The sequence below is a fragment of the Tigriopus californicus genome, chromosome 11 (genome assembly GCF_007210705.1).
Source record: "Tigriopus californicus strain San Diego chromosome 11, Tcal_SD_v2.1, whole genome shotgun sequence".
Classification (NCBI taxonomy): Eukaryota; Metazoa; Arthropoda; class Copepoda; order Harpacticoida; family Harpacticidae; genus Tigriopus; species Tigriopus californicus.
In genome coordinates this window covers 12,017,135-12,026,594 of record NC_081450.1, presented here as the reverse complement: position 1 = coordinate 12,026,594, position 9,460 = coordinate 12,017,135, and the positions used below count along the sequence as shown (strand labels likewise).

General features: G+C 43.6%; 1 long non-coding RNA gene across 1 annotated transcript; it reads left to right on the top strand.

Annotated features, from left to right (window-relative positions):
- Positions 1–903: 903 nt before the first annotated feature.
- LOC131890957 (uncharacterized) lies at positions 904–2,243 on the top strand. Its single transcript, XR_009374361.1, has 3 exons — positions 904–1,023; positions 1,332–1,378; positions 1,473–2,243. It is a non-coding gene; the product is annotated as an uncharacterized LOC131890957 (long non-coding RNA).
- Positions 2,244–9,460: the final 7,217 nt, after the last annotated feature.

Below are 9,460 nucleotides of genomic sequence, written 5' to 3'. Positions count from 1 at the left end.
GCGGCCCAGTTTGTCCCTGTGAAACTTGAGAAAGAGTGCATTTCTGATCCCGATCATGCCTCGGCCTTTGTCCTTTTTCTTGATCAAACCCAGTGAAATCATTATCTCGTGCTACTACTACCGAAACCTCCATCCACTTGACTGTTCACTGTACAGTGTACACCGTCGACTCGGACGCCCAGCCTCAAAACCGCTCCTCTTTCCTACTGCTATTCTCGGCCTCTTCGTCGCTCGTTTTGACTCTGGCCGGAATGATGTCCCAGTTCTAAAGTGCAACAAAGGAGACGATGAAGGCCACTCGTGCTTGAACGACCGAATCGCCTTCGCCTTCTTCATCCAATTTATTTGTCCGCTTCTTGTTCTTCGTCTCCTTCCACTGCTTCTTCCATTACAACGGCCGAATCAAAGCCTCTTTCGGCAATCCCGGCACCACCATCTCCAGCAAGTCGTCCGTCAGTCGGTCGGTCGTCTCCATTCCGCCCCTCTCCCTCCCTCACCACCGCCCATTCACCTCCTTCACCTCCTCCACCTCCTCCTCCTCCTGCTGTTCCTTCTTCGCCACTTTCCACCACCACCACCACCACCACGAGTGAGTCCACGACATCATCCAGTCTTTGTGTGCTAAATTTTTGCATGAAAGTCGGCAGCCAGCCAGCGGGCAGCCAGTAGGATGTGAATTCGTCCGGCGAGCCCTCTCTGCCCTTTCGAGACTGCCTGTGCGAAAAGATGGCGGATTTTTGCAAATTCCTAACCCGAGAGTGACGAGGGAAAGAGGAGGGGAAGAAGAAGAAGGAGGAGGAGGAGGAGGAGCGACTGCCGCTCTTTTGCCTCTTTTTCCTCCTATTCTGCTTCTCGGTCCTCTTCAGTCTGTGCTCCTCTGTCGGTCCGATTCTGCCTCCTCCTTGTCGTTCAACCCTTCCTCCAGTTGTCCCGAAAGCACCTTAAAGATACGGATATAACTTTGCAAGGCAGTGTATTTAGGAGCCAACCTACTAACATCAGCTTCACCGAGTGCCCGACAAGGTATTATTACTCCAACTCTTGAGTCATAGAGGGAAAAAAATTATCACTGAAGATCGTCTCGTCATTCCCTCAAGACGAGCTGCTTCAAAACGATCTTCGAACGAAAACTGGTCAGGAACGAACTTAGCCAGTCATATTGATTTTCGAGCTGATTTCCACGAAACGTGTCATTAGCCATGGATTGCATTTGCAAATATTCAGGGTGAGCTCATTCGCCAAAAAGAGCTCCGAGAACTAACCTGGCTTCTATCCCATGCGAACTTGAGATAGTAGTCACGACATTCACGTTGTTTCTATTCCCTTTTCAGGTTGGTCCAAAACTGGAGGGCACATAGGTGGGCTTTCAGGATAACCGGTAAGATACTATTTCGCAACGACTTCTTTGTTTTTCATAATTGGCCAACCTTGTTAACCAGGAAACTGATTTGATTTTTGACTCTGCTTTTCAGGTAAAGTAAGTGCCTTGTTGTTCCCTCACTCTCATTCATTGTTCCTCCTTCGTCGCGAAGAGCCGCACCATAGCTGGATCCTCTGTTACCCGTAGATCCGAACTTGTGCCTGATTTTCAACCGTGTACGAGTTTGCCTCTCCGGGTGCCAGATGGTCTGGAAGTCCCAACGCTTGAACTGCACTCGATCGCTTTCAACTCGATGCTACTTCAGCCTTAAAGAAACCCAATGGTGTGGATAACGGTGCATCTCTATTGAACAGTGATAGTGAACCCAAGTGCTTGTTATGTTGCATTTAGAGGAAGCTCTCATTCCGGTGTGAATAAGAATGATTTGGATGCCTTTCTGAGGTAGTAGGTTGTATAGTTTGGGAGCCTCTTCCACTTCAACTGTACAGCATGCTAACTTGGCTGGTCACCCTGGTGGTATTTGGAGGTCTGAGAGAACCAGTTCAGTACGTGAGTGAACCCCGAACCAACCTTCCGTGTTGTGCATGAATATGAAGAGTTTACGCCGAACAGGCCGACCGGCCACCGGGCCCTTTCATGATTCATTCAGCCTGCCTGTCAGCCAGCCAGCAAGCAAGTCCCAAGCTACAGTGACCCAGTGACCTTCTAAGGACAGTGTTTTGCACGCTTCTTGTTGACTGAGTTCCTTAACCGGTTTGTCACGCAACCTTCATTTGTTGTCGTTGTCTTTCGTTTTTTGGTGCATTTTGTGTCCTTTTTCTCTTGCTTGGAATGAAATACACGCGTTCAGTTTCAGCCCAAACGATTCCGTTGTTGTTCAGTTCCTTTCTAGGTTTGCCCTTCTTATATTAGCGTTGAGTTAATTCTTAAACTGGGGTCGAACACTAATCCGAGCACGGAGGGATACATTAATATTACAGTACTTAAAGTAGCTTGCAATAAAGTACAATGTTATTAATCCAGCCTCGCGGAGACCGGTTGGCAAGGAGGAGTCTCGTACATATACATGATGGGCCATTAAATGGAGAGAGATGGCTGACCCAATTCACATCTTCATACATCCATACATAGACTCACTCTTGGGGAGGGTAGAATACTTTATGTGCCGTATGACTCACTTCACATAAAACCGGATGGACCAGGAATAAGTATTGATTATATTGGTCTCGAATCCTCATAAAACCACGTCCATACATAAGAGCTTCTGGACAGAGGGGAAATCTGTAAGAGGCAATTTGTAGCTTTTTAGCACATTGAGTGATCAGGATGGTGAACAAACAAAATTTCTTCGAAGCCAACCAGCCAGGTGATGACCTTCACCATGACAAAAGGAGGCATTGATCATAAAAAGCTTGTAAAAAGTGAAAATTATTAGCCAGCCAGGAGCGGATGAAAAGAATCTGGCCAAACACCCTCCCCACCTCTCCCTCTAAATGATTCTCGTCGATTCTCACCCGGGCTAAAAAATTCGTTGATATTTTTAGCAGAATCTTCCCAGGCTTTTCAATCGGCCCCGGGACCTACATTCGGGTGCCGAGGAGCCTCCGTCGACAAGGAGAGCTCATGTCATAGCAAAGGCAGCAGATCTATCTTTTCTCTCCTCCTCGGCGATTCACAAGCCAGGACTTTGTCGTATGTACTAGCACACTGCCTTGAAGAATGGCATAGTAATAGCATAGTAGTGGAGAGTACAATACCCTCGAGGTTGGTGTGTGTGCAATACGTACAGGATGATGAGACCAAGAGTGCATATGGTGCATGAGGGGGTACGGCAAGGAGCAGTACTACCATCATCCTGGGTAATTCACAGTCATTTAGCACCCTGAATTGAAGTGAATGGCCGTGCTAGTATTGGTTGGTTGTGAGCTCGGGAGCTCTTCCGCACCTCTCTGCCCTCCGTGTAGTCCTCCTCGCCCGGTTCATGCTTGACATTCAACTTGTATTATTACCATGAGTGTGGATGGACGAAGCCATAGGAACGAGTGAGTTTCTATAAGACTAAATAGCTGGCTGGCATATTTAGCGGTGAGTTCATGCTCTGGTAGATTCTATGAAACACTCTTTTGATGAGGAATGCCATTGGTAAACCTCATTTACTGTCCAAAGTAGCCTTTTCCCTTTACGTTACCAAGTCAGCTAATGTTATCGCTTCAAAACATTTTCACGAAAAAGGGCACTTTTACTTCAAGAACCCCGCCTGGGTTATCGTCGACAGCTTCTACTCGTTCATCAGTTCCTGTATGGCCGTGTTGTCATCTGATTCTTATCACAGGGGCCGAGAACAACTAATGATCCGTCAATGCTTAACCCCTCGCACTTGAAGACTTGTCGCCACTCCTCATTCTCCTCGATATGAATTAAAAGCCCTTTTCCGTTCTCCAGAAGAGGACTCCGGGACGAGTCCAAATCGGGACAGATGAGGATGATCATGGCTTAACCGGCTCGAATATCGCCCCTTGAAGCTCCTTACTCAGAGTCCCACACTCGCCCACTTGCTCATCTGCATCGAATGTGGCTCAAAACGCCCTTTTTCCTCGCTAATATGGGATTCAAATGACTGCCATTGTCATGGAACTGAATAAAGGCACCTGTCGAGAGGAAACACTCGTCCCTCTCCGTTCCCATCAAGGACTGTGAAGGGTTCTTCACAAAATGGTCCACTGCCTACCCCTATCGAAAGACTGAGAAGACGAAAGTTCAGGCCCATTGTCCATTTGGGTCAAATATAGTCCATGCCTTCCCCTACCCTTCATCAATGTGGACGTTCCCTAATGTCGTTTAAAATGAACACTGCATAGCAGATTAGGGTCGCCGTCCGAAGCGACAGGTTGGCCATGAGACGATTTGAAAAGCCTGATCCCTAGGTTTGAGACTCAATCTTAAAAGTCTGACCATTGAGGGCAGTTTTTAGGCCAACCCAGAGTCAAAACATCTCTTTCAAGATCCATTCTTTACGTTTACAATTAGACACCAAAATGAAATTAGGAATGGATGCAATCATTCTGCAAATCGTTTTAAAAATGATGTTCCGAAATCATGGAGGGTTTCTAGAGTTTAAACTTTCTTATTAGCGTCACTTTTCTAATAGTATTGAGACGTTGATACCCTTGCCTCCAGTACATTGTAGTATGTAGGATTTGTAAATATTTACATTTACATTTATGTATATGTACATTACGATGAACCTAAGAAGGAGGCAATCGAATTTAGTCAGAGCGTATTTGAAATATTTTTTAGTTCACTAGAATTATTTTAGAAATCAGGCGTAACTGATTCTTCATTGTCGGTGCCGCATCCAAATTACTGAAAATTAGACTTTGGACTTTAGATTCAGGAATATATGAGATAGACAAGGAAGTTTCTTTAACCTATGTTTATGGGACTCGAGAGCGATCTTATCAAAGAATCGGAGAATCGTTTTCTGTATAATAGGGTCTAAAACATGACCTGGGATTTGGGAGGGAATGTGGCATGGTTTTTTTTTTAGAAAATCGAAAGCCTTTTCAACACTTTGAACAAAGTTTTAACAAGTGTTGAGATCAAGTACTACCAGTTTTTGATAAAGTTATTCCAACTGCTACTGAATAATTTAGATGTTTCTGCTTTCTGGCTAATTCAATGGATTGCAAAGTAATTGCTCTATTTCACATAAATGGAGGATGCTCAAGCGTACAAATATCGTCATAAGTGCTATGCAAACATTTTAGCCATTTCATTCACTGTGGGTAGGCTATAAAAATGCTCAAACTTTGCTCGTCGTCATAACTATTGACCATCTTACCCTTATTATATAATGCCTACCATATTAGAACTAGATTCAAGCTTATTCAACTTACAGCCCTTCTTTTGAAATCTTTGAGCTCCATTCCAAAAACAAATTATTTTTTATAACCTTTCCTCACTTTTCTTCATATTCTTCACATATTCCAAACTAAGGGACTCTGTTGTACCAGAAGTCGTAAATTCTGACAAGATTGAGAAAATTGTTCACCTTTTCCCAACACTATGATTTTTAGAAAGAAAACATACGTATCATCATGTACACGAGTGTGTTCACTTTTGTGAGACCTAGAATAATGATTAAAGCCTAGATTCAGGTTGATCCTAATGTAGGACACCCGGATGAAACTTTTTTTACCGTCTCTTCGTGGCTTGGAACAAAGAGAGAAAGAATTCCGAACAGTTCTTATAAAGGGCAGCTTTTTCAGTGCCATGCTTTACTGACAAAGCACCAAAAAGACGACAAAAAAAGGGGACGCCAGGGAAAGAAGGAAGAGAAAGAGGAGAGAGAGAGAGAGAGAGGTAGGGAGGGGTCGAGGTCTCCACGAGAGGATTCTAGTCTTGTTACGGGGACAAAAACACTTCGGTTCCTTCGGCATTACAAGATCTTCAATTTCTTGTATCAAAATATGGAGAAGTTGAGAGAAGAAGTGTAAGGCGAGAAAATAGGGCGATATTTTCATTATTCAAGAACAATACTTTGCCCGTTGTAAAACATGCAGGGTGACTAGTAATATGAGAGGCAGTAAACTGTTTTGAACTTACAGTTGCAGCTTTTGACAATCGTGCCATTGCACTTTCATACATTCTTTTAGAACGAAAATTTATTTGTTAACACCTTGTTTTGGCACAGAACTGGTTTTGCAAAATCAAAATTAGTTTCAGAACAAGGATTTGAATTCCCTCTAGTAAACTGCAAATAACCTCAAAATCAGAAAATCTAAGCATTAGAGGTTGCATGAGGTCCATCATCGCGACATCTCCAAATTGACAATCAGCTAGAAATTCAGATTTGATAGATCTCTGCAATATTCCTTGTTTTTAGAAATGCATGGGTACGTCTTCCTTGTCCCACCCATAATGGTCACTCTATATGGGGTGCATTTTATCAACTGCATTGAGCTGATTCTTTCTTACAGGGGTACTATAGACTTTGGAATGTGATTGCTGATTGCGCAGTTTGGAGCCTCAATTTGTAATACGTCTGATTCAAGAAGGCTTTAGCCATTTCTCTTTAAGTGGATTGAACTAAAAACTTGTCCCTTAAGGCAAATCAAGGAATTCGTTCCTCCTTCATTCTTCGTCCAAAAATAGGTTTGTCTCATTTCAATTACTTTTTTATAGAATAAAAACACCAACGTGCTCGATGTCATAACCTCCTCATGACTTTGGTTTTACAAATTAAGCAAATGATACGGGGCCTTAAGCAATATATGGTATAAATCAAAATTCTTCATACATTTGCTTGTCAAATTTTCTGAGCACATCTAGGACAGCACTTCTTTGGCCCTTTAACGCCCAAAGTTAGTGACATGCAGGAGAATTTCAACACTATTGGCATCATTATGACCTCGAAATCATACTTATTTGTTGCTTTGCTTGGGAACTTTTCCCCCTCATTTTAGTCTTTTATCCAATTCAAACTTTTGAAAAGTCAATTAAACTCTTGTTGGCGAAAGAAGTCCACATCAAGGTGCATATCATCCATGTCGCCTGCACAATGGACATGGATAAAGTTTGGTCGATTTTCCCACTACCCAAACTTAAAGTAGCTTATTGTAGCTTTGGCCTGAGGTCGAGGGCAGAGACACTATTGGCGTATGGTCCTAGAATTAATTATGGAAATAATTTGCCCACATTTATCAGAATCCCTGTATCTTCAAAAACGCTTACTCCAAACCGCTTTCGGTTTTAAGTGAGATTCAAATAATGTAAAAGATTTGAATGCAACTAAAAAAGGTGAATACTTGACACATGCCTACTTTCGTATGTTTCGGCCGTTACAATTACACCATTTTAGACATGTTGGATCATAATCCCCTTTCGAAAAATGGAACAACTTATAAAAATTCCCCTATTCCCGCCTTCGATTCAAGTTAACAAGGACATCCATCAAATGAAAGGTTCATCATTTTCATCGGTATGCATCGCGTAGATGATTGGAATTCCCACCAAACCCGGGTACTTGAATAGAGCACTAATTCAGATTGGCTAGATGATAATGGTGGCTCAGATAATGAGGAAGGAGACAGGAGGGATCGAAATCAGTCTAGCTTTTTTGCCGCTCTTGGCTGGACTAACATAATAGTATATCTAGTAGCCAATCGTGCATCCAGCTGGCGAATTCGCCGGATCCGGAATAAAAATCGAGACTCGGCAAATGCAAGAAGTTCATCGCACTTGGGTGCCAAAGCCATTTGGACATTTGTTTGACTTTTATTTTTTCCGTCTTCCGTCTTCCACGCCAAACGAAAGAACGAACGAACGAACGAACGAAAAAACGTCCGTCCATTTGCCCGCCAAAGCCTCGTTGATATGATGATTCAAAGCGATACTTTTCAGAACCAAAAGGAGGGGGTGACTCTGCTTAGCTCAAAACTCGGGCTACTCCAGCCAATAGCCCGAGAAAGATTGTAAAACACATGTTCTGATCTTTTGTTGATAAATGGAGAGGAAAAGAACGAAACCAAACTTAGGAACAAGGCTTCAGAGGAGTGTTTTAGCTCAACAAATTGCGACTTTTCATACTTGGCTACGATCAATGATCATTTTGAGTATTCAGGTTATTGCTTTGTTGGCATTCATTAGTCTCTGTAAACATCAAACGTGAATCCTATCACTTTGTGCAACGTTATTTTGCAAACATATCTTCAAGACTAGGAGGGTAGAATCTTCGTTCCCGAGGACAAGGCTGCATATTAGAGCAATGAATTGCTACGAAAAAAATGTATTGGAAATCGTTCCCGAGGACAAGGCTGCATATTAGAGCAATGAATTGTTACGAAAAAAATGTATTGGAAATCAATGTCTATGTAAAACATTGTTATAGTAAGGTCAAAATGTATTTGTATCCCCTCTACTAAAAGCTGCGCAGAGTATCCCCAATCAGAGCCAAGAAGTTGTTCAGAAACCGTAATTCCAGATTTTGGGGTCACTTTTTCATCGACACAATCTTTTTAGGGAGAGAGGGAGATTGTGAGGAAGAAATGAGAGAGAAAGAGAGGAGGGGAGACGAGGAATGAGGACTTTGGCCCAACGTGGTGATACCCATCCGTATACACATACACTGGAGTGGCAGTTGTTGTGGGCAGTTAGTCTAATATCGAGACATTCAGACGACTAGACAGTTCTTCAAATCCAGGGAAGACGGGGGGGGGGGGGGGGGGGAACCTGATTGTCCTCTGCTCATCCAATTTGGAAGCAACGACGAGGGACCTCCGAATCAAGACCCCGAGTACTCGTGTCGAAGAAGCCGAGGGTCAAAGCGGGTCCACCCTAACTGGATCAGTCAATTTGACTAGGCCTACTTGGTTTGCAGGGAGACGACCAGAATGGAAAGTGTGATTGTTGGTTGGATGGTTGGTTTAGATCTCTGTGTGATAAATGAGCCCTAGTCTGGAGAGCTATTAGTGCACTGTCATGATTATCGACTCTGTCTGGTTGGTATTCACCATCACATGTGCTCGACAGGAGTCCGTACCTAGCTAGCGGTTATATAATATTTATCCAATTTGCCATCCAACGACTTTTTTTTTCAAGAGTGGTGAGGAGGAGGAGGAGGCAGTGGCGGTGGTGGCGGTGGTGGCAGTTGACGAGCCTGTGCTAATCTCTCTCTCTCTCGCAAAAATGGCAGGAGTCCACCCATGAGATCAGGTTGGACGGAGCAATCCAGTTTGACAGACTCACTCCACCATTTGGTCATCAAACTCAGACAAGTCAGGATTAGATTCTCGTCGGATTGATGCCTCGACCTGGCGAGAAACAGGGGACTGATCTCGATTCGCCTTCGGAACTCCTCGGAACTCTGTCGACTCATTCGAAGGCACACACACAACGCACACGAACGAAGGCATGAGATTTCAATCTCCATCTTTCAATCTGCCATTGACTTTTGAACGTTGAAATGGGCAAAATTCCACCTTGAGCTTCTTCTCTCGCTCCCCGTTAGTTCGAACTAGCCAGTGTAAGCTTGTCTAGTCGGCGAGACCAAATCCTCACCGATTTCCAGGCTCAAAGTGA